Raw genomic sequence first — 21,062 nt, forward strand, 5'->3', positions numbered from 1 at the left:
AGTATAGATCCTTCACCTCTGGTTAATTTTTTTCCAAGATATCTTATGGTTTTTGGTGCTATTGTAAGTGGAATGGATTCCCTAATTTCTCTTTCTTCAGTCTCATTGTTAGTGTATAGAAATGCAACTGATTTCTGTGCATTGATTTTGTATCCTGCCATGTTACCGAATTGTTGTATGATTTCTAGTAATTTGGGGTGGAGTCTTTTGGATTTTCCACATAGAATATCATGTCATCTGCGAAGAGAGAGAGTTTGACTTCTTTGCCAATTTGAATACCTTTTATTCTTTTTGTTGTCTGATTGCTGTTGCAAGGACTTCTAGTACTATGTTGAACAATAATGGTGAGAGTGGGCATCTTTGTCGTGTTCCTGATCTTAAGGGAAAGGCTCTCAGCTTTTCCCCATTGAGAATGATATTCACTGTGGGCTTTTCATAGATGGTTTTTATGAAATTGAGGAATGTACTCTATTCCTACACTCTGAAGGGTTTTAATCAGGAGAGGATGCTGTATTTTGTCAAATGCTTTTTCTGCATCAGTTGAGAGGATCATATGGTTCTTGTCTCTCCTCTTATTAATGTGTTCTATCAGACTGATTGATTAGCGAATGTTGAACCACCCTTGCATCACAGGGCTGAATCCCACTTGGTCGTGATGGATAATCCTTTTAATGTACTGTTGGATCCTATTAGCTAGGATCTTGTAGAGAATTTTGGCATCCATATTCATCAGGGATATCGGTCTGTAATTCTCCTTTTTGATGGGGTCTTTGCCTGCTTTGGGGATCAAGGTAATACTGGCCTCATAGAATGAGTTTGGTAGTTTTCCTTATGTTTCTATTTTTTGAAACAGCTTCAGGAGAATAGGTATTATTTCTTCTTTGAATGTTTGGTAGAATTCCCTGGTGAATCCATCAGGCCCTGGACTCTTGTTTTTTGGGTGGTTTTTGATCACTGCTTCAATCTCTTTACTGCACATAGGCCTATTTAAGGTGTCAGTCTCTTCCTGTTTCAGTCTTGGTAGTTTATAGGTTCCCAGGAAGGCATCCATTTCTTCCAGGTTGTTTAATTTATTGGCATATAGTTGTTGATAATAATTTCTAATGATTGTTTCTATTTCCTTGGTGTCAATCATGATCTCTCCCCTTTCATGCATGATTTTATTAATTTGGGTACTTTCTCTATTCTTTTGAATAAGTCTGGCCAGTGGTTTATCAATCTTATTAATTCTTTCAAAGAACCAGCTTCTAGTTTTGTTGATCTGCTCTACTGCATTTCTGGTTTCTAATTCAATGATCTCTGCTCTAATCTTAATCAGTTGTCTTTTCATGCATGGCTTAGGCCTGTTCTTTTGTTCCATCTCCAGCTGTTTAAGGTGTGAGTGTAAGGATTGCATTTTAGATTTTTCTATTTTGAGTGAGGCTTGGATGGCTATGTATTTCCTCCTTAGGACCGTCTTTGTGGTGTTCCATAGGTTTTGGGCTGATGTGTTTTTGGTCTCATTGGTTTCCATAAATTGCTTAAGTTCTTTAATTTCCTGGTTTACCCAAACATTCTTAAGCAGGATGGTCCTTAGTTTCCAAGTGTTTGAATTTCTTCCAGATTTTTTCTTGATTGAGTTCCAGTTTCAAAGCATTGTGGTCTGAGAATATGCAGGGAATAATCTCAGTCTTTTGGTATCGGTTGAGACCTGTTTTGTGACCCAGTATATGGTCTATTCTGGAGAAGCTTTCATGTGCGTTTGAAAAGAATGAGTATTCTGTTTCAGGGTGGAATGTTCTGTATATATCTATGAGGTCTCTCTGGTCCAGTGTGTCATTCAAAGCTCTTGTTTCTTTGTTGATTTTCTGCTTAGATGATCTGTCTACTGCTGAGAGTGGAGTGTTGAGGTCCTCTACTATTAACGTATTATTATCTGTATGTCTCTTTATTGTGGTTAACAGTTGGCTTACATAGTTAGCTGCTCCCCTGTTGGGGGCATAGATATTTATAATTGTTAGATCCTCTTATTGGATACACCCTTTAAGAATAATATAGTGTCTTTCTGTATCTCTAACTATAGTCTTTAGCTTAAAATCTAATTTGCCTGATATGAGAATTGCTACCCCAGCTTTCTTTTGAGGTCCGTTGGCATGATAAATGGTTCTCCATCCCTGCATTTTCAGTCTGGATGTATCGTTAGGTTCAACGTGAGTCTCTTGTAGACAACATATGGATGGGTCATGTCTTTTTATCCAATCTGCAACCCTGTGCCATTTTATGGGAGCATTTAGGCCATTTGCATTGAGCGTGATTATTGAGAGATATGATTTTAATGTCGCATTGCCTGTGAAGTCCTTGTTTCTCTAGATTGTCTCTGTAAATTTCTGTTCTGTATCACTCTTGGGGTCTTTCTACTTTTATAGAACCCCCCCCCCCCATAATATTTCTTGTAGGGCTGGCTTGGTGGTCACATATTCTTTCAGTTTCTGCCGGATTTGGAAGCTCCTTGTCTCTCCCTTCATTCCGAATGATAGCCTTGCTGGATACAGTATCCTTGGCTACATGTTCTTCTCACTTAGTGCTCTGAATATGTCTGGCCAGCCCTTTCTGGCTTGCCAGGTCTCTGTAGACAGGTCTGACGTTTTTCTGATTTTCCTCCCTCTGTACATAAGGAATGTCTTTCCACTCGCCGCTTTCAAGATTGTTTCCTCGGATGTAAGATTTGTGAATTGTACTATTATATGTTGTGGTGTTGGTCTGTTCTCATTGATCTTGGGAGGGGTCCTCTCTGCCTCTTGGACATGAATGCTGTTTCCTTTGCCAGATTAGGGAAGTTCTCAGCTGCAATTTGCTCAAATATCTCTTCTAGACCTCTCTCTTTCTCCACCCCCTCAGGGATCCCAATGATTCTGACATCGGAACATTTCGTTGAGTCAGTAATCTCCCGTAGTTTTTTTTTCTTTCTTGAAATTGTACTCATTTTTCCCATGCTACCTCTTTTTCCTTCTTTTCTATAATTTTGTCCTCTAACTCACTAATTTGTTCTTCTGCCTCGTTTACCCTGGCAGTCAGAACATCCAGTTTAGACTGCGTTTCATACATAGCATATTTAATTTCTGCTAGATTTGTTCTCATTTCAGTCCTTAGAGATTCTATGTTTTCGTTAATATTTTTCTCAAGCCTATACATCATCTTGATAATTGTTACTCTGAAATGCATTTCTGACAATTTGGTTATATCCATATCCATTAGTTCTGTGGCAGAGGCCACGGTATCTGTTTCTTTCCTTTGTTGGGGGTTCCTCCTCCTTGTCATTCTGATGAGGTGTGATTGCGGGGATGTACAGAGCCCAAATTATTGACCAGGACCCAAGCAAGATGCACCTGTTTTATAGGGACCTTAGGGATGTGGGCTTCTTGCTCTTTCAGCCTGCCTTCTGGGGGAGGGGCCTGCCGCACTGATACTCAGGCAACCCTGTTTGGGCAGAGTTGCCCTGCCCCCTGTGTGTGTGTGTAGGGGGGGTGGGCTCAGTGAGAACTGGTTTTTTGGGGCTTTTATTCTCCAGTGGCTTTCCCTGGCGGCTTTCTGTGTCTCTTCTGAGAGTCAGAGCAGCTGTGACCGTATCCAAACCTCTGTCTCAGAACAGAGAGATCACAGTCTGCTCTTCAGTGAGCTCTCCAGGCCACTCTGACTCCGTTTCTGTTGGTGCTGCTAAAAACCCACAGCTGCTCTCCCAGTCCTCGCTCCCAGGGCCGGAATGTCTCTGCCCTTTATGCTTCTAAAACCACCAGCCACCCCCACATGCACTCCTGAGTTCAAGGTTTCAGTCTGGTGTGGCGTCCAAAGACCTTTCCCTGCTCGTACCAGTCTGCTAGTCTGGTTGCTCCCCAGCTGGGGAGGCTACTGCTTCCCGGCTCTCAAGTGCAGTGGCTCCCTCCCCCTTCCATTTATCTTCTGATATCTGTCCACAGACTCTTGGCTCCCAGCTTCATACCTCTAGACCAAGCACTGGAGATGTTCTGTTTGTGGCGATCCAGATGTATCTTCTTACATCTCACCCTGATTTTGTGGGTGCTCACGATGGTCTGGTAGATATCCAGCTTGATTCAGGGGACCAGTTGAAATAGGGTCCCTTACTCCTCTGCCATCTTTCCTCCAGACCCCAGAAAAACAGATTCTTATTGGATTTAGTCAAGTAAAGGTATTGCCATGAAAATATAAGAATACTCACTGAGAGTTTCCAAATTTTGGAGGGATAAGTTAGGGGAAAAAGGATTAAATGTTTCAATTCTGCTTGCAAAGGTATAATTTATCACATTGCTGTAAGTCATAGCTTAAGAGAAACAGTTTTCTTAAATTAGGAAAAACAAAGCTTTTAAAAAAATCAATGTTTCAGGGGCACCTGGGTGGCTCAGTTGGTTAAGTGTCTGCCTTTGGCTCAGGTCATGATCCCAGGGTCCTGGGTTCCAGTATCCGCATCAGGTTCCCTGATCAGCAGGGAGCCTGCTTCTCCCTCCCCACCCCCTAATTGGTGCTCATTCTCTGTCTTGTGCTCTCTCTCTCTCTCAAATAAAATCTTTAAAAAGAAATCAATGTTTCAGAGGAAAAAAAAGTCCTGAAAATGATGATTTTACTCCCCAGTTTATTTGGTCTCATGTTATTTTTGTTCTGCTTGAAATAGTTTTTCAATTAGTTCTGGAAATTTTTACCAATGTTCAGTGTTATGGTCTTAAGGTTATCAGAAACCTGTACTTATCAAGAGTCCTTTCTGTGAATCTCTCTGAAGATGAAGCACATTTGCAAACCATCCGAGTACAATAAGGACTGTAAATGACCAAAGACTTAAAAATGGCCATTGTTAAAGATCTGATGAGAATTCTTTGTAATGCAGTTGACAAGGAAATTTGGTCATTTCTGTGACTCACAGCTCTTCAAGATAATAACATACCAGAATATATCAGATTTTTAGTTTTATACAATTTGTAGAACACTTATTTTAATAACATATCTACCCAAATATAACCTAGGAGGGTTTAGCATCACTTACTTGACAATACTTCCAATGTAATTTAACATACCACATAAGCCTGATTGGTTTAATATCTGTCTTTAATGGTGAGAAAATATCCTTTGAAATATTCCAGGAAGCCTCTGGAAAACTTTATATTGTGGTCAAAGACTTCATTTAAGAATTTGATTTTGGGAACTATAAAAAAAAATTTTTTTTTTTAACAGTCCAATAGGAACACAGGTCACTGTGAAACACTTAGTTTTTTAACTGAGAGTTTTTAACCAAAGTGACCATTGAAGACTTCCTAGGCGAATATAGAAAGTTACATAGTTCTGAGTAAAAACTTAGCTCTTTTACTATTGAGAAGACTTTATTTTGTTTTTTAAGTGATCAAAGACCTGCTGATAAAGATATCATGAAGCCCAGGAGAGAGTTTTGATAAAACATATAATCCTTGCTTTCTAGAAGGAAAATTTAATTTTCTTTTAAAGATTTTATTCTTCTATTTGAGAGAGAGCACAAGGAGGGGGAACAGCACAGGGAGAGGGAGAAGCAGACTCCGGGCTGAGTGGGGAGCCGGATATGGGGCTGGATCCCAGGACCCTGAGATTATGACCTGAGCCAAAGGCTGCAGCAGCTTAACTGACTGAGCCACCCAGGTGCCCCGTTAGGCAGAGAATTTTAAAAGAAAGGGAAACAAAACCCTTTTACAATCTCTTATCGAGATAGGCCAAAAGTTTTTAAAACTTTGTCTTTCTAATAGATGAAGGGAAATTAAGTTCTAGTTTCACATAAGTATACTATTTTTTAAAAGATTTTATTTATTTATTTGACAGAGAGAGATAGCCAGCGAGAGAGGGAACACAAGCAGGGGGAGTGGGAGAGGAAGAAGCAGGCTCCCAGCAGAGGAGCCCAATGTGGGGCTCGATCCCAGAATGCCGGGATCACGCCCTGAGCCAAAGGCAGATGCTTAACGACTGAGCCACCCAGACGCCCCTACATAAGTATACTATTGATATGGTTACCAAAACCCAAGTTCGGTTGCTCCCTACTCAAAATTCAAAACTTGAGGGACAAGTGTTAGTTAGAAAGAAAGATTGCTTTATTCAGGAAGCCACAAGCTGGGAAGATGGTGGGCTAATGTTCAAAGACCATTTCCCAAATTCTGGACTAAGCAGAAAGTTTTTAAGGGGGGGGGGCACAGGGAAGTGGTGAAGGTCAAGAGCAGGGAGAGCATTCTCAACAGGATCTCAAGCAGACTTGCTGGCATCAGGGAAGGCTAGTCTCTAGCATGGTGACACTCGATCTTCTAGGAACATGTGGTTCCTTGTTTCCCCAGGGTCCATTTCCTGTTTAAATCCCAAAGAAATTATGATTAGTCAAGCTATAAACTAGAGGGCACAGGTCAGTGAGAAATGTAGCCTTTAGGCTGCCAGGAACACAGTCATAAAAAAGCTTATTTAAAAAAACCCTTCAATAAATAAATTTATTGAATCTTATCTGGCTTGATCACACATAAAATTTCTTTTCTTGATTCTTTATTCATAAACCAACAACTTCGTTTTTGCATTCAGATTTTGCCCTGTGTTTTCCCTCTTTGAGTAATCAGCCTTGCTGCAGGACAAAATTACTTTTTTTTTTTTAAACTAAAGTGTATTTTTATTCCTCATACCTTCTTCTACTGAAAGCACACAGTCTACCTTTTTTTCCCCATATGTAGAAGTTTCCCTTATTTCAAGTATCTTTCACCATATTAAATTAGAATTTTTAACCCTTAGAAACTTTAATTTTTAGTGAAAACCAAAAGTAGCAATTATGAACTGTCTGTTTCACCAGCATTCTTTAGACTGACAAATGTATGAATACATTTCAGAATTTCTAGAAACATATGCCTCTTTGTAGTACAATCTTTCAATAAAGCACAGGTAAGGTTTAGTAACAGACCCCAATTTATCTTTAGTTTTTCTGTAATAAGGAAACCAAAAGTAAATAAACCTATGTTTAGTAATTAATACTTAATATTTTACCTTATTTTGAAATTATCTAGCGATTCAATGAATTTAACTTTTCATTTAACCTAACTTCCTAAAACTTTAAAATTTTAGGTTGCCAAAAAGCTTTGGGAAAACTATTTTCAAAGTTTACCTACAAACCCCTCTCTTATTTACATCTATTCAATTTACATGTTCTTAACAATTATGCTTAGACTACTCATAAAACTTCATGAGAACTCAAAGTCAGTCATTCTCCTAAAGGGTGTGTGTGTGGGGGGGGGGTTAACATTTTGTAATAGAGATATAACATCAACTTACTTGGATTTAAGTAAAACTAGCAGAATAAAAGTTTTAATTCTAATACTAATAACTCTAAAGAGATGTGTATTTTAACTAAACCAACAACGTTAAATTAGCTTTCATACCAAACATTTTCTTGAAATACATTTGGGCTAGTTTCTGTGTTAAAGTTTTAGATTGCACAGTCTTTATGAGTAGTTGCCCTCAAACCAACTAAATAGAGCTCTTTTACACATGTTAACAATACCATCCAGAGGTAGAAGAGTATCTCACATTATACACACACACACACACACACACACACACACACACACACATATATATGTATATATGTACATACAAACATACCACACAGACAATTGAAAACAAAGTTCTTATATTTGTGAAGAGGACATTATAGGGCCTCATTCCCAACTCCCTCCTCCCCTGCCACCCCCACTCCCCCCCAACACCCCTGCCCCAACTTTTTTTTCTCTAATGAGAAACTTCTTCCTAAAGTTTGAAATTTTTTTCTTAAAGATTTATTATTTTAGAAAGAGAGTGCATGGGGGGTGGGGTGGTGCAGAAGGAGAGGCAGTGAGAGTCTTAAGCAGACTCTGCCCTGAGCATAGAGCCCAACCTGGGGCTCCATCTCATGACCCTGAGAGGAGGACCTGAGCAGAAACCAAGAGCTGCACCAGCTGTGCCACCCAGGTGCCCCAAGTTTGCATTTCAGAGAATGGCTCTTATGTCCCAGAGAAGTTGGGGCATAGAAAATTTACATCACAAAGGCAGAGAAACAATCCACATTTTTTTTTCTTTTTTAACAATTTAATTTAATTTTTTATTTTTTTTAAAGATTTTATTTATTTATTCGACAGAGATAGAGACAGCCAGCGAGAGAGGGAACACAAGCAGGGGGAGTGGCAGAGGAAGAAGCAGGCTCATAGCAGAGGAGCCTGATGTGGGGCTCGATCCCGTAACGCCGGGATCACGCCCTGAGCCGAAGGCAGACGCCCAACCGCCGTGCCACCCAGGCGACCCATAACATTTAATTTTAATTTTAGTAGTAGTAGTATTATTTTTAAGTAAGCTCTACACACAATATGGGGTTTGAACTCAGAATCCTGAGATCAAGAGTTGTATGCTCTACCAACTGAGTCAGCCAGGTGCCTCCAAGTTTTTTCTAAGGTGAACTTTTTGGGGGGCACGTTAGCCTGTTATCAGAGGTGCTAATGTTTGGGTACAAGAGCCCTTTGAGCAGTTTCTACTTTTAAAGCTCCCCCCTCCTTTTTTTCCTCCAGTCTCAGGCAATTGTAGGCTGTGTTTGCATTTCAAAGACATAAGTTTTAGAACTCTAAGGGACAGGGAAAGAATGTAAGTTTTTCCCTTTTGGGGAAATTTTGGGGTAATTGTTATTAAAATTTTTAAATAAGTTCGGAACACTTTTCTTCCAATATCCTGATCTTTTATAATATCTACAAGCATCTTGAGAAGAATAGGCAAGTTTTGGGGATTGGTAAAGATAGGTGGGTTTGACTTGTTTTTAGAGTTGCATTTCTGGTTTTGTAGAGTTTTGTAAAATGAAGACCGTTGTTTTTAATTCTCACCAAAGAACTGGATTATACCTTGAATATCAAGGGACTGACCCAGCTTTTTAACTAAACTTACTTCTTTACATCAGGGAGATTTCTAAGGTGGGAATAAAAAGATTTATGCCTTTGTAAAAAATCTGTATAAAACATTTTAACAATTGCCTTTTGAGTACCCAATTCAACCTTCGCTCTGCCACGGGTCTCCTGGCTACTGAGGAAATAGGATCTTACTAATTTTAATAGTTACTCAAACCAGTAAGCCTTTTTGTAGAAGAACTTGGGGGTGACTTTCCAGGCTTAGACCGTGAATGCAGGAAGCTTCTCTGGAGAGGGCATAAATGATGTCGCCTCCATGATCCAAAATTCACTTCCCAAAATAGCCTATGAAAGCAAAGACCTTTATTGCACAGGCTAGAAGAATAATGTGGTACATATGGTGTCTCTGTTCTTCACAAATGTTAGATGCCTGTAGTCATCTGTACCAATACCAATCTATGACACGGGGCAGGTACTGTTGGCCTGGGATTTTGTCATCACTAACAAGCAACAAGGGCTGAGACCTCCTAGGACAAACTCCCCTGTGAGCTGGCACAGCTGAACAAAGTGCTGCTTGTAACTGCATGTCTTGGAACCCCAGTCTATTCACCTAGCCATTAAGATGTACCCTGGTAAGTATACCCACTGGGTGGCAGAGGACTGGTCACAAAGCCAAACTCTTAGAACATAGAACAAGACAAAATGAAAAACCTTATTTGGTTTTTACACAGGGGATCCGTGGCAAAGTTTGTCTAAAAGGAAAGCCAGTCTGATAAGAAAAATTAACTCATCGGTCTGTGAGCTGGCTTGAACAGCAACCTCATAGGGCCTAATGCCTGTGTTCTGCTCTATGGTAATTTCTTTGTATGACAAGTGACACAAAAGACAAAGTCTTTTGGAGGAAATAAATCAATAAAATCAAGAGTACCAAATCTACCAAGAGTCACTAAGCCCAAGGGACTAGTTCCACAATATTTCCCCCTGCTAATTTAAATAGAAAAAGATTCTCACCATTCTTGTTCTATTGGACTCCACAGACAGAGATCCCAGGAGACTGGCACAGTAAGAAATCTTACCTCTGCCCACTGTATGTCAGATTCCCAAGATCTCAGAGCTGCAGAATTTTCAGAGCGAATATCCAGCGGAAGTTTATCCTGCTGACTCTGCCAGCTGTTGGGGAGGAAAAATTTTCCTCTACCCTTCAAGATACTTCTGGGTGGTCTAAGAATTAATTGACACAAGAAAGATTAACAGAAGAAAACCCACAACGTTTTTTGTTTTTATTTGAGAGAGAGAGAGAGAATGAGCAGCAGGGAGTAGGGGCACAGGGAGAGGGAGAAGCAGACTCCCTGCTGAGCAGGGAGCCTGCCTCAGGACTCGATCCTAGGACCTTGAGATTATGACCTGAGCTGAAGGGAGACTCTTAACTGACTGAGCCACCCAGGAACCCCTCCCCTCCCACACAAAGTTTTATTAGGTATACATGGAGGCCCAATAATGAAATAGAGACCCAAAGAAATGACCAAGGCAAGCAGTTTCTATACTTCTGGACAAAAATCAGTAAATCTCTGAGGAAATGACAGGATAAAGAGCACTTATGTTCATGAGCTTCAGTTAGTAAGGAATTTGGGCTGGGACAGTAATCAGTAACAAAGTAACAAGGTTTGTTTATACAGCCTTCTTGGCTCTGAATTCTCTATCCCTGGTAATAAGGGTTTCTCCTTAATCTCCCGGTACAAGGAGGTCACCTGTCACGTGGGAGATTTATTTCCTGCTTTCTGGAAACAAAAGTAAGAAGGGTCAGTGTGTTCTTTTTGCATGGGCTGTTTCATAAAAGTAACTTTCATGTTGATTTCATAAAGTCAATATTCCACAGAGGCACATTTTGGGGCAGCCTGCCCTAGTACCCTATATAGGGTAAATGATCAGTATGTGTAAAGTGCTTGGAACCATGGCCAGCTGTTAGGCAAGTGCTGATAGTGTTGCTATCAGTTTTATTTCACTGTGAGTTAGTCTAAGACATTTCTAACCTGATTCTCCCTACTTGAAGTCTTACCTCCATCTATACCACACCCAGCCAAAAGGTGGGCAGTTCTAAAGCTTGTATTGCCTTGCTCTGCTCATAACTGCTCTCAGCAGCAGGAAGAAATGTTTGAACTCCTTGTCTTGGTTTAGAAAGTTTTTCTATAAACTAGCCACCTATTCAGCCTCATTTGTTGCTGTTGTTCCAATTTGAGATCTACAGCCTCCTGTAATCTGTCCTATTGAAAGTTCCCCTCTTTCTTCTTACCTTCAAAAGTTTTTATGTTCTATTCCTTTATCTAGAAAATTCTCCCTGTTTCTTCCTTCATCTAATAAGTGCTTCAGGTCTCAGCTTCAGTCATTTCCCCTGGGAAGCCTTGCCAGACCTCCTCATTCTTCCAAGCAAAAGCCAGCTTGCCTATAAAGCTTGTGTGGGGAACAAAGGCTCCTTGTCTGAGGGGAATGCTGTCTTCCCACCCCCACTCATGTTGTACCTGAAAGGGTGAGAATAGAACAGGTATGCCCTGGAGAACTAATTTAGGGATGATTTTAACCCTTTTGTTCTTTCTTTGTTCTTTCTTCTTTTCTTGTAGAACCTCTCAATAGGGCCAGATTATTTCTTTGTAATTAACTAGACACTCCTTGAAGACCCTCTCTTTTATGTATGGGGGGCTGTTTGGGGTTCCCTCCCAGACAGACACACAGAAGGTAAGCACATTTCTTGGTCTTGTACTGTTGCCCAAAGGTCATCCAGTAGCTCCTTAGTGGTCAAGTCTAGGGCTGGAGCTCAGACAGCCTGGGGAAGTTTCTTCCTTCTGTCACTTAGTTGAGCCTAAATTCAGCTTGGTATCAGAGTTGTCCTATTCTAGCCCTTCCAAGTATAGGAGCAGACGTGGTCACCTGAAGTAGATTCTCTTCTCCTATCCCTAAGTTAGAGTTTGTGTGCATTAGGTGAGTTGATGGAGGCCAGACAGAGGGAGGAAAGTAAGTTAGGTTAGACAAATGTGCATATCAAGTCCAAGAGCTGTAATGGGGCCCTTGCCACTCCCTGGGTATCCCAGAATTACATGGCTGGATCTGGTGCTCAGTCCTTGACTTAGGCATTGGGAAGGGCAAAGGTCGGGCAGGTATGTCCCTGCTTGTTTCTGAAGGCAGCACTCTCAGGTCAGTGTGGGCACTTTTATCATCATCATTGCCTAAAACAGGACCAAACCATTAATCTGTTGATGCAGAAAGAGAGTGGGCAAGTACATCTCCTGGCCTATTTCTCCTGGGGATTGACCAGCACCTACTGAGGTTTGGACTAGCACCTGCAAGCACTGCAGGCAGGCCTCAGAGATGTTTTCTAGGTAGGAAAGGAAACTAAAATGAGGGCCTAGCCTTGCTCTCTGTCCACCTCACTGCCATGCACAACCTCAATTAAGTGGCTAAATTAGGGGGCACGTGGGTGGTACAGTTAGTTAAGTGTCTGACTCTTGGTTTCAGCTCAGATTGTGATTTCAGGGTCATGACATTGAGTCCTACACTGGGCTCCATGCTCAGCATGGAGTCTGCTTGAGATTCTCTCTTTCTGCCCCTCCAACTCATGCACGCTCTCTCTCTTTCACTCTAAAATAAATCTTTTTAAAAATTTAAAAGAAGTGGCTAAATTAGGTAAAAATTTAATTGCTTTGTAGAATAGTGTCTATTTTTATTATATTTCCATATAGTGTATTAGATTTTAGCTTTCAAAGTTTGGCTGTAACTTACTTGATTTGTCAGGAAACAACCATTTGGTTATTACTGTTTCTGGATATGCTCTTTTTTTTTTTTTTTAAATAGGAAGAAGAGGGAGAGCAAACAGTTTTAATATTGTTTTTCTCCCTCCAAACTTAGATCAGCTGTTGGTGCTACTTCTTAATTTTGCACTATTGAGCTAAACATTTATATATGCTCTTACCAGATCTGGTGACATACAGAAATCTTTTAAAAATTGAGATAACTGACCTATAACATTATATTAGTTACAGGTATACAACATTGACTCAGTATATTTAACATTGAAAAATGATCACTACAAGAAGTCTAGTTGACATCAATCACTACACGTAGTTATAAATTTTTTTCTTGTGATTGAGAACTTTTAAGACTTATTCTCTTAGCAACTTTCAAAAATCTAAGACAGTATTATTAACTATAGTCCTGATGCTGCACATTACATCCCCAGAATTTATTTTATAACTGGATGTTTGTACCTTCTGACCACCTTTACCCATTTTGCCCACCCCCCCACTCCTTGCCTCTGGCAACTACCAATTTGTTCTCTGTAACTATGAGTTTGGTTTTGTTTTCACAAATAACAGAGATGTTATAGTATTTATCTTTCTCTGATTTATTTCACTTAGCATAATACCATTATACATTCAGCATAATGCCCATAATTCATGTTGTCACAAATAGCAAGATTCCATTGGCTGAATTATATTCCATTATGTATATACATCACACTTTCTTTATCCATTCATCCACTGATGGACACTTCAGTTGTTTCCACATCTGGGCTATTGTAAATAATGCTGCAGTGAACATGAGGATGCATAAATCTTTTTGAATTGCTGTTTTTGTTTTCTTTGGAAATACCCAGAAGTAAAATTCCTGGATCATACAGTGGTTGTGTTTTTTATTTTTTGAGGAATCTCCATACTATTTTCTACAGCGGTAGAACCAATTTATATTCCCACCAACAGTACATGAGGTTTCCCTTTTCTCCACAACCTTATGAATATTTATTTCTTGTCTTTTTTATTTTATTTATTCTCACAGGTGTGAGGTGATATCTCATTGTGGTTTTGATATGCATTTCCCTGATGAGTGATGTCGACCATCTTTTCATGTATCTGTTGGTCACCTGTATGTCTTTTTGGAAAAAAATATTTACTCAGATTTTCTGGCCATTTTAAATCAGATTGTTTGTTCTTTGCTGCTGTTATATGAGTTCCTTTTTTTTTTTAATTAAAGATTTTATTTATTTGAGAGAGCGAGCACATTAGTGGGGGGTGTGTGGGGGCAGAGGCAGTGGGGAGCCCAACTTGGAGCTTTATCCCAGGACCCCAGGATCATGACCTGAGCCAAAGGCAGATGCTTAACTGACTGAGCCACCCAGGCCCCCTGAGTTGTAGGAGTTCTTAATATGTTTTGGATCTTAGCCCCTTATTGGGGCCTATATATCTCAGATATATAATTTGAAAACATTTTCTCCCATTCTGTATGTTGCCTTTGTAGGTTACCTTTGCTGGGCAGAAGATTTTTATGTTGATGTAGTCACACTTAGGTGCTTTTGATATTTTTATTTTTGCTTTTGGTGTCAAATTAAAAAAATTGTTACCAAGACTTATGGCAAGGAGCTTACTGCCTGTGTTTTCCTCTAGGAGTTTTATGGTCTCAGGCTTTACATTCAAGTCTTTAGTCCATTTTGAGTTAATTTATGTATGGTGTAAGGTAATGTTCCAGTTTCATTCTTTTGCATGTGACTGTCCAGTTTTAGCAACATCATTTATTGAAGAGACTGTCCTTTCCATATTCTATATTCCTGGATCCTTATCATAAATTGACTGTATACATATGGGTTTATTTTTAGGTTCTCTACTCTGTTCCATTGTGATCTGTGTGCTTGTATTTTATGCCAACACCATACTGTTTTACCTTCTGTAGTTTTATAACATAGTTACAAATCAAGGCTCATTATGACTCTAACTTTGTTCTTTTTCCCCAAGATTTCTTGGGCTATGTGGGGGTCTTTTGTGGTTCCACATAAGCTTTAGAATTCTTTTTTCTATTTCTGTGAAAAATACCATTGGGATTTTGATATGGATTAGCTTGAATCTGTGATTGCTTTGGGTAATTTGGACACTTGAAAAATTCTAATTTTTTTAAATCCATGAGCATGGAATATCTTTATTTGTGCGTTCTTCAATTTTTTTCATCAATGTCTTAATATTTCTCCGTGTATAGGTCTTTCATATCTTGGGTAAATTTGTTCCTAGGTATTTCATTCTTTTGTATGCAGTTGTAAATGGGATTGTCTTCTTAATGTATCCTGAAACTTTACTGAATTTGTTAATTAATTCAAACAGTTTTTTTGTGGAGTCTTTAGAATTTTCTATATATGTAGTATTATGTCATCTGCAAATAGACAGTTTTATTCATTTTTTCTGATTTGGATGACTTTTGTTTCTTTTTGTTGTCTAATTGCTCTGGCTGGGACTTCCAGTACTGTGTTGAATAAAAGTGGTGAGAGTGGATATCCCAGTCTTGTTACTTATCCTAGAAGATAGGCTTTCAGTTCTTCATCATTGAGTAGGATGTTAACTGTGGGTATGTCATATATGATTATTTTTATGCTGATGTATGTTTCTTCTATACTCACTTTGTTGAAAGTTGGTATTGGAAATGGATGTTGAATTTTGTCAGTTGCTTTTTCTGCATCTGAGACGATCATATGATTTTTATCTTTTGTTCTTGTGATGTATGACATGGATGAGAATGTTGAACTATCTTTGCCTCCCTGGAATCCCACTTGATCATGATGTATAACATTTTTATAGTATTGTTGAATTTGGCTTGCTAATGTTTTGTTGAGGATTTTTGCATCTATGCTCATCAGGAATATTAGCCTGTAATTTTCTTTTCTTATAGTGAACTTGCCTGGTCTTAGTATCAGGATAATGGAGGCCTTGTAAAATGAATTTGGAAGAATTTGAGAAGGATTGCTATTAGTCCTTCTTTAAATATTTAATAGAATTCACCAGTGAAGACTTCAGATTCTGGAATTTTGTTAGGAGGTTTTTGATTACTGATTTAATACCCTTACTAGTATTTGATCTTTTTAGGTTTTCTATCTCTTCATGATTCAGTCTTAATAGGTTGTGTGTTTCTAGGCATTTATCCATTTCTTCCAGGTTGTTCAGTTTGCTGGTGTGTAATTGTTCATAGTAGTCTCTGACCTTTTGTATTGCTGTGGTGTCAATTGTAACATCTCCTTTCGTAGTAATCTTTTTCATTACGTTCAAGTGCTTAGGTAAAATTTTTTTAATCTTAGAAATGAACATGAAAATCTTAACAGGATATCAAGGCAAGAGTCATCTGAACCATTTACTTACTTGCCACCACTCTGGAGATCCCTCCTAATTTTTTTGGACAGATGTGATAGGAAAAGCAAGGGCATGAGGGCCAGAAATCTTAGGAGAGGATACAGGCAGCAGCTTGAAAGGGACATGTCTGAGCTGGGTAAGATGCATGTAATCCAGAGGTCCCCAACTTTGTCAGCTGGCAGTGGTCACCTTCCATTTTTACCCCCCCCAAAACACAGTTCTCCTCTTTATCTGGGAAATACAGTCTTTCACTGGGATTTCCTCTGCAAACATTTCAGAGACTATCCAGGTGATGTAAACCTTGTCTCCCCATCTATTCCAGAAGTTGTGCTTGCCCCTTCTATGCTTCTTGCTCCAGACTATCCTCTGAAGGATGGATGCCTTAGCTGTCACTTAACAGCTTTTGCAAGTAGTTGCCATCTCTGCCTCAAACAAGGAGATGAGTTCTTTCCCTAATAATCAAAACCCTGGGGTTGACAGGAAGGGTCACTTGAAGGCTCATTATTCTCTTCTGCCTCCTACTGGGGCCAACTTGCTTTGATCCTTGCTTTCATCTCATTTTTGCCCACTAATGTTCCTGGAGAGAGTGTCAGATCCCACAGGTTAAGGGCTCAGTCCTACAAGACTGCCCCCCACTTACTTCAGAAGCCAATTGCAAGTCCACGTTTGTCACCCATGTTTCTGACCTAGCAGCTATAGATTGGAGGTTCTGATGATCCTCTCCTTGGGTTCAATGAATTTGCTAGAGCAGCTCACAGAACTCAGAGAAGCATTTTACTTACTAGATTATCATTTTGTTATAAAAGGCTGTGTAACTCAGGAACAGCCAGATGGAAGAGATGCATGGGGCAATGTATGGAGAAAGGACACAGCTTCCATGTTCTCTGTGCCATTTCCCCCATATCCCCGTGTTCACTAACCTGCAAGCTCTCTGAACCTACCCTCTTAAGGTTATTTTTGTTTTTGTTTTTTTAAAGAGAAAGAGGGTGGAGCATGCATGCAGGGGAGGGGCAGAGGGAGGGAGAGAGAGAGAGAGAGAGACATAAAGAGAGAGAAAATCCTGGAGCAGACTCCCTGCTGAGCCGTGGCACCTGATCTGGGGCTCCATCCCGGGAACCTGAGATTGTGAGCTGAGCTGTAGTCAAGAGTTAGCTGCTTAACTGACTGAGCCACCCAGGGGCCCCTATCCTCTTGAGGGTTTTTTTTTTTAAGATTTTATGTATTTTTTTGAGAGAGCGAGAGAATGAGAGTGTGTGCACAAACAGGGGGAGCGGCAGGCAGAGGCAGAGGGAGAAGCAGGCTCCCCACTGAGGAAGGAGCCTGATGTGGGGCTCAATCTGAGGACCCTGGGATCATAACCTGAGCTGGAGAGAGACACTTAACTGACTGAGCCACCCATATATTTTTTATTATAAATCACAGTATCACACCCAGTAAGGAGGAATCCTCCCTTCTCCTCCTCCTCCTCCCTGCTAATCTGTAGCTTCATCCTCCAGGATGATGTCACTTGAGACTCAGTCATCTTATTCTGGGGCAGGATCTGGCTGTTGGCTTTGCATCTCCAAAATGGCCATCAAGTATTCCAATACAAAAATTCACCAAAGTTGAAATCTGCCTCTCCTTCAAACATGAAACTGCTGGCAGTTTGGACATGGTGGTTTCCTTGGCTTCTGGCTACCAAGAGGTCAGAACTGGTGCATCGATCATTCTGTGGGTGCCCCGGGGGCTTGACTTCTCTGGAGTGGGTTGTAAGCATCACTGGAAGCCCATCTGCACGAGGCTCAGGAATCTCACTGAACTCATTCTAAGGAAGAAGTTCTGGTGCAGGGCCATGGCCAGTGGAGAGATGGGGGGCGTGGGCATTCAGAATACAGCACTGGCACCCGGTGCCTGGGGCCAGTGGGGAAGGTGATGGAAGCAGCAGCAACTCACAGCAACAGGAAAAACCAAACCAAAGAGCTAGTTGAGTTAGACACACAATCTCGAAGAGGTTGGACTAGTGTGAAGCCTGCTTTGACACTGTGGGGCACAAAAGTGAAGGAAGCATTTCTTTCCCTGGCAAGTATGTTCAAAGGAGTCTCAGCACGTCAGCAGAGCCAGCGACATGGGCCCGTGACCTTGGCCGACACAGGGCCCTGCACTTGGTTTCATGCTCTCCGTTACTATCTTGAAATTCTTCAGTTTTTTACAAGGGACTTTGTATTTTCATTTTGCATCAGACCTGCCAATTATTAAGCCAGTCCTGGGTGTTGATAAGAGATCATAAGAGATGGTGCCAGCACAGGCTGCTGCTTCATTTGCCAGCAGTAGCTAAAATGAGCTGTCTTGGTGGAACATTGGAGGCTCTGGCTGCTGGTGTCTCCACAGGGTCCCCTGGCAGTGCTGGGTCAGCATGGTCTACTTGGCAACACTGAGGCGTCTGTGGCTTTAATAGGCATAGGTATCTTTAGGGACAGTGGGTGGCAGGGTCTTGACATGGTCAACAATGCCATGAATGGCAAACACCAGCTACAATGGCAGCTGGAGATTCTTTCAGGAAGTTATTAACTAGCCATGGAGGGTTCAAAAGAGCAGTTGAGGAAAGGAGAATGTGGCAGCCTAATGAGCACAGGAACATTCTGGTGATTTATTGATTTATTTAATTAATTAAATTTATTTGATTTTATTTTTAAGCAATCTCTACACCCAATGCGGGGCTTGAACTCACAATCCTGAAATCAAGAGTCACATGCTCTTTTTTTTTTTTTTTAAGATTTTATTTATTTATTTATTTATTTGACAGAGAGAGACAGCCAGCGAGAGAGGGAACACAAGCAGGGGGAGTGGGAGAGGAAGAAGCAGGCTCATAGCGGAAGAGCCTGATGTGGGGCTTGATCCCAGAACGCCGGGATCACGCCCTGGGCCAAAGGCAGACGCTTAATGACTGTGCCACCCAGGCGCCCCAAGAGTCACATGCTCTTCTGACTGAGCCAGCCAGGTGCCTTTCTGGTGATGTCTTTAAAGGACAGAGAGAGGTGGTCCTGGTTGACAACATTTGTAAGGATTAGAGGTAGACTTCTAAAATTTTCACTTTTACCTCGACTGGTGCAGCCCAAGGAAACGTGGGTTGTACATGAACAGTGTAGAAGCAATACATATCTGTTCACCAAATTCTGATTCTGACTGAGGTAAAACTCTAAGGGGAAAACATGACCCCTAAGGCATAGTTCCTATATTTGTAGTGGGGATAAACACAGGTCTAGACTCCGGGCCAAAAGTAAGAATGAGTGATGACAATAATGGCATCGATTTATATTAACCTGCCATTCTTGCTTCAAAGTGCTTCCAGCATTTTGACTTAAATGAGCAGGAGAACAAACCTATGAGATAGGTCAGGTAGGAATTATCCCTACTTTACAGATGAGAAAACAGCCTGAAGTTGTCAGCTGACCTGCATTCTGGAACACTGCAGGTGGAATGCAGGTGGGTTTCTGTTCTGGCTTCTCCACACCAGTTATGGAAGAGCTTTCTTTATTCCTTCATAAAAAATATTTCTTATTTGAGAGAGAAAGAGAATATGAGTGGGAGGGACCGGGGGAAGGAGTGTCAAGCAGTCTTCACCCTGAGCTTGGAGCCCTACGTGGAGCTTGATCCCAGGACCCTGGGATCATGACCTGAGCTAAGGCAGATGCTTAACTGACCGAGCCGCCCAGGCGTCCCACAAAGAATGCGTTTTAAATCTTTGCCAATTTCACCAAACCCAGAGCAAAATAACATGCAGAATCCAGTATGTAATTTTCTGGTTGAGACTTCACAACTATTGGATCATATGGTGTTTCTATTTTAATTTTTTGAGGAATCTTTGTACGGTCTTCCAGAGTGGCTGCGCCAATTTACATTCCCACCGACAGCACACAAGGGTTCCCTTTTCTCCACGTTCTTGTGAACACTTGTTATTTCAGTCTTTTTGATTTTAGCCATTCTGACAAGTGTAAGGTGTTATTGTAGTTTTGATTTGCATTTCCCTGATAAGTGAACTTGAGCATCTTTCCATGTGCTTGTTGGCCATCTGTAGGTTTTCTTTGGCAAAAAGTGTGTTCAGGTCCTCTGCCCATTTTTAATCAGATTGTTTTTCTAAAAAAGATTTTATCTATTGAGACTGCACATGTTCTCGAGCAAGTGGGGGGGGGCGGGCAGAGAGAGAGAGAGAGAATCCTAAGCAGACTCCGTGCTGAGGACAAGCCTGATGCAGGGCTTGATCTCACCACCCCACGATCAAGACTTGAGCAGAAATCAAGAGTTGAACACTTAACTGACTGAGCCACCCTGGTGCCCCTATTCAGGTTATTTTGAGGGAGTTTCTTGTGTGTGTGTGTGTGTGTGTGTGTGTGTGTGTGTGTGTGTGTTGTACAAGTTTTTTAAAAAAATATTTTGGATATTAACCCCTTATCAGATATGTCATTTGCAAACATCTTCTTGCATTCAGTAGGATGTCTTTTCATTTTGCTAATGGTTTCCTTCACAATGCAAAAGTTTTTATTTTGGTGGAGTCCCACTTGCATGAGGTCAAGTCCTGGTTCTAGCACTAATTAGCTGTAGAACCCCCAACTTCTCTGTCCTCATCCAGAAAACAGGGAAAATGCTAGTAATGTTTCTAAAGCCCTTAGAACAGAGCTTGGCACGTGGCAAGCACCAAGTACATATTAATAAATAACAAAAGGGAATGATTCTCAGGTTTTCAGGTTCTCTTTCAGACTTCACCCAGATGCATGCAGTTTACATTCTCATAATTATAGTGTGCAAACAATTTTGTAACCTGTATTTTTTTTCTACCTGTAATCAGTCTTTATTTTCTAATTACCCTCATATCTACTTCCCTGTGAGTCTCACAGTGATCGTTTTGTGTTGTATTTCATAATGATGTAGGCTACTTTATTAACCCTCCCTTTAATGCAGATATTTAGGTTATTTCCCGTGTTTGGCTGTTGTAGAAAGGCTGTATCTCATGTGGGAGTGACCAAAGAGAGAAGTTCCA

Source organism: Ursus americanus, chromosome 36 (assembly GCF_024610735.1).
Source record: "Ursus americanus isolate L20-20 chromosome 36, mUrsAme1.1.p, whole genome shotgun sequence".
NCBI lineage: Eukaryota > Metazoa > Chordata > Mammalia > Carnivora > Ursidae > Ursus > Ursus americanus.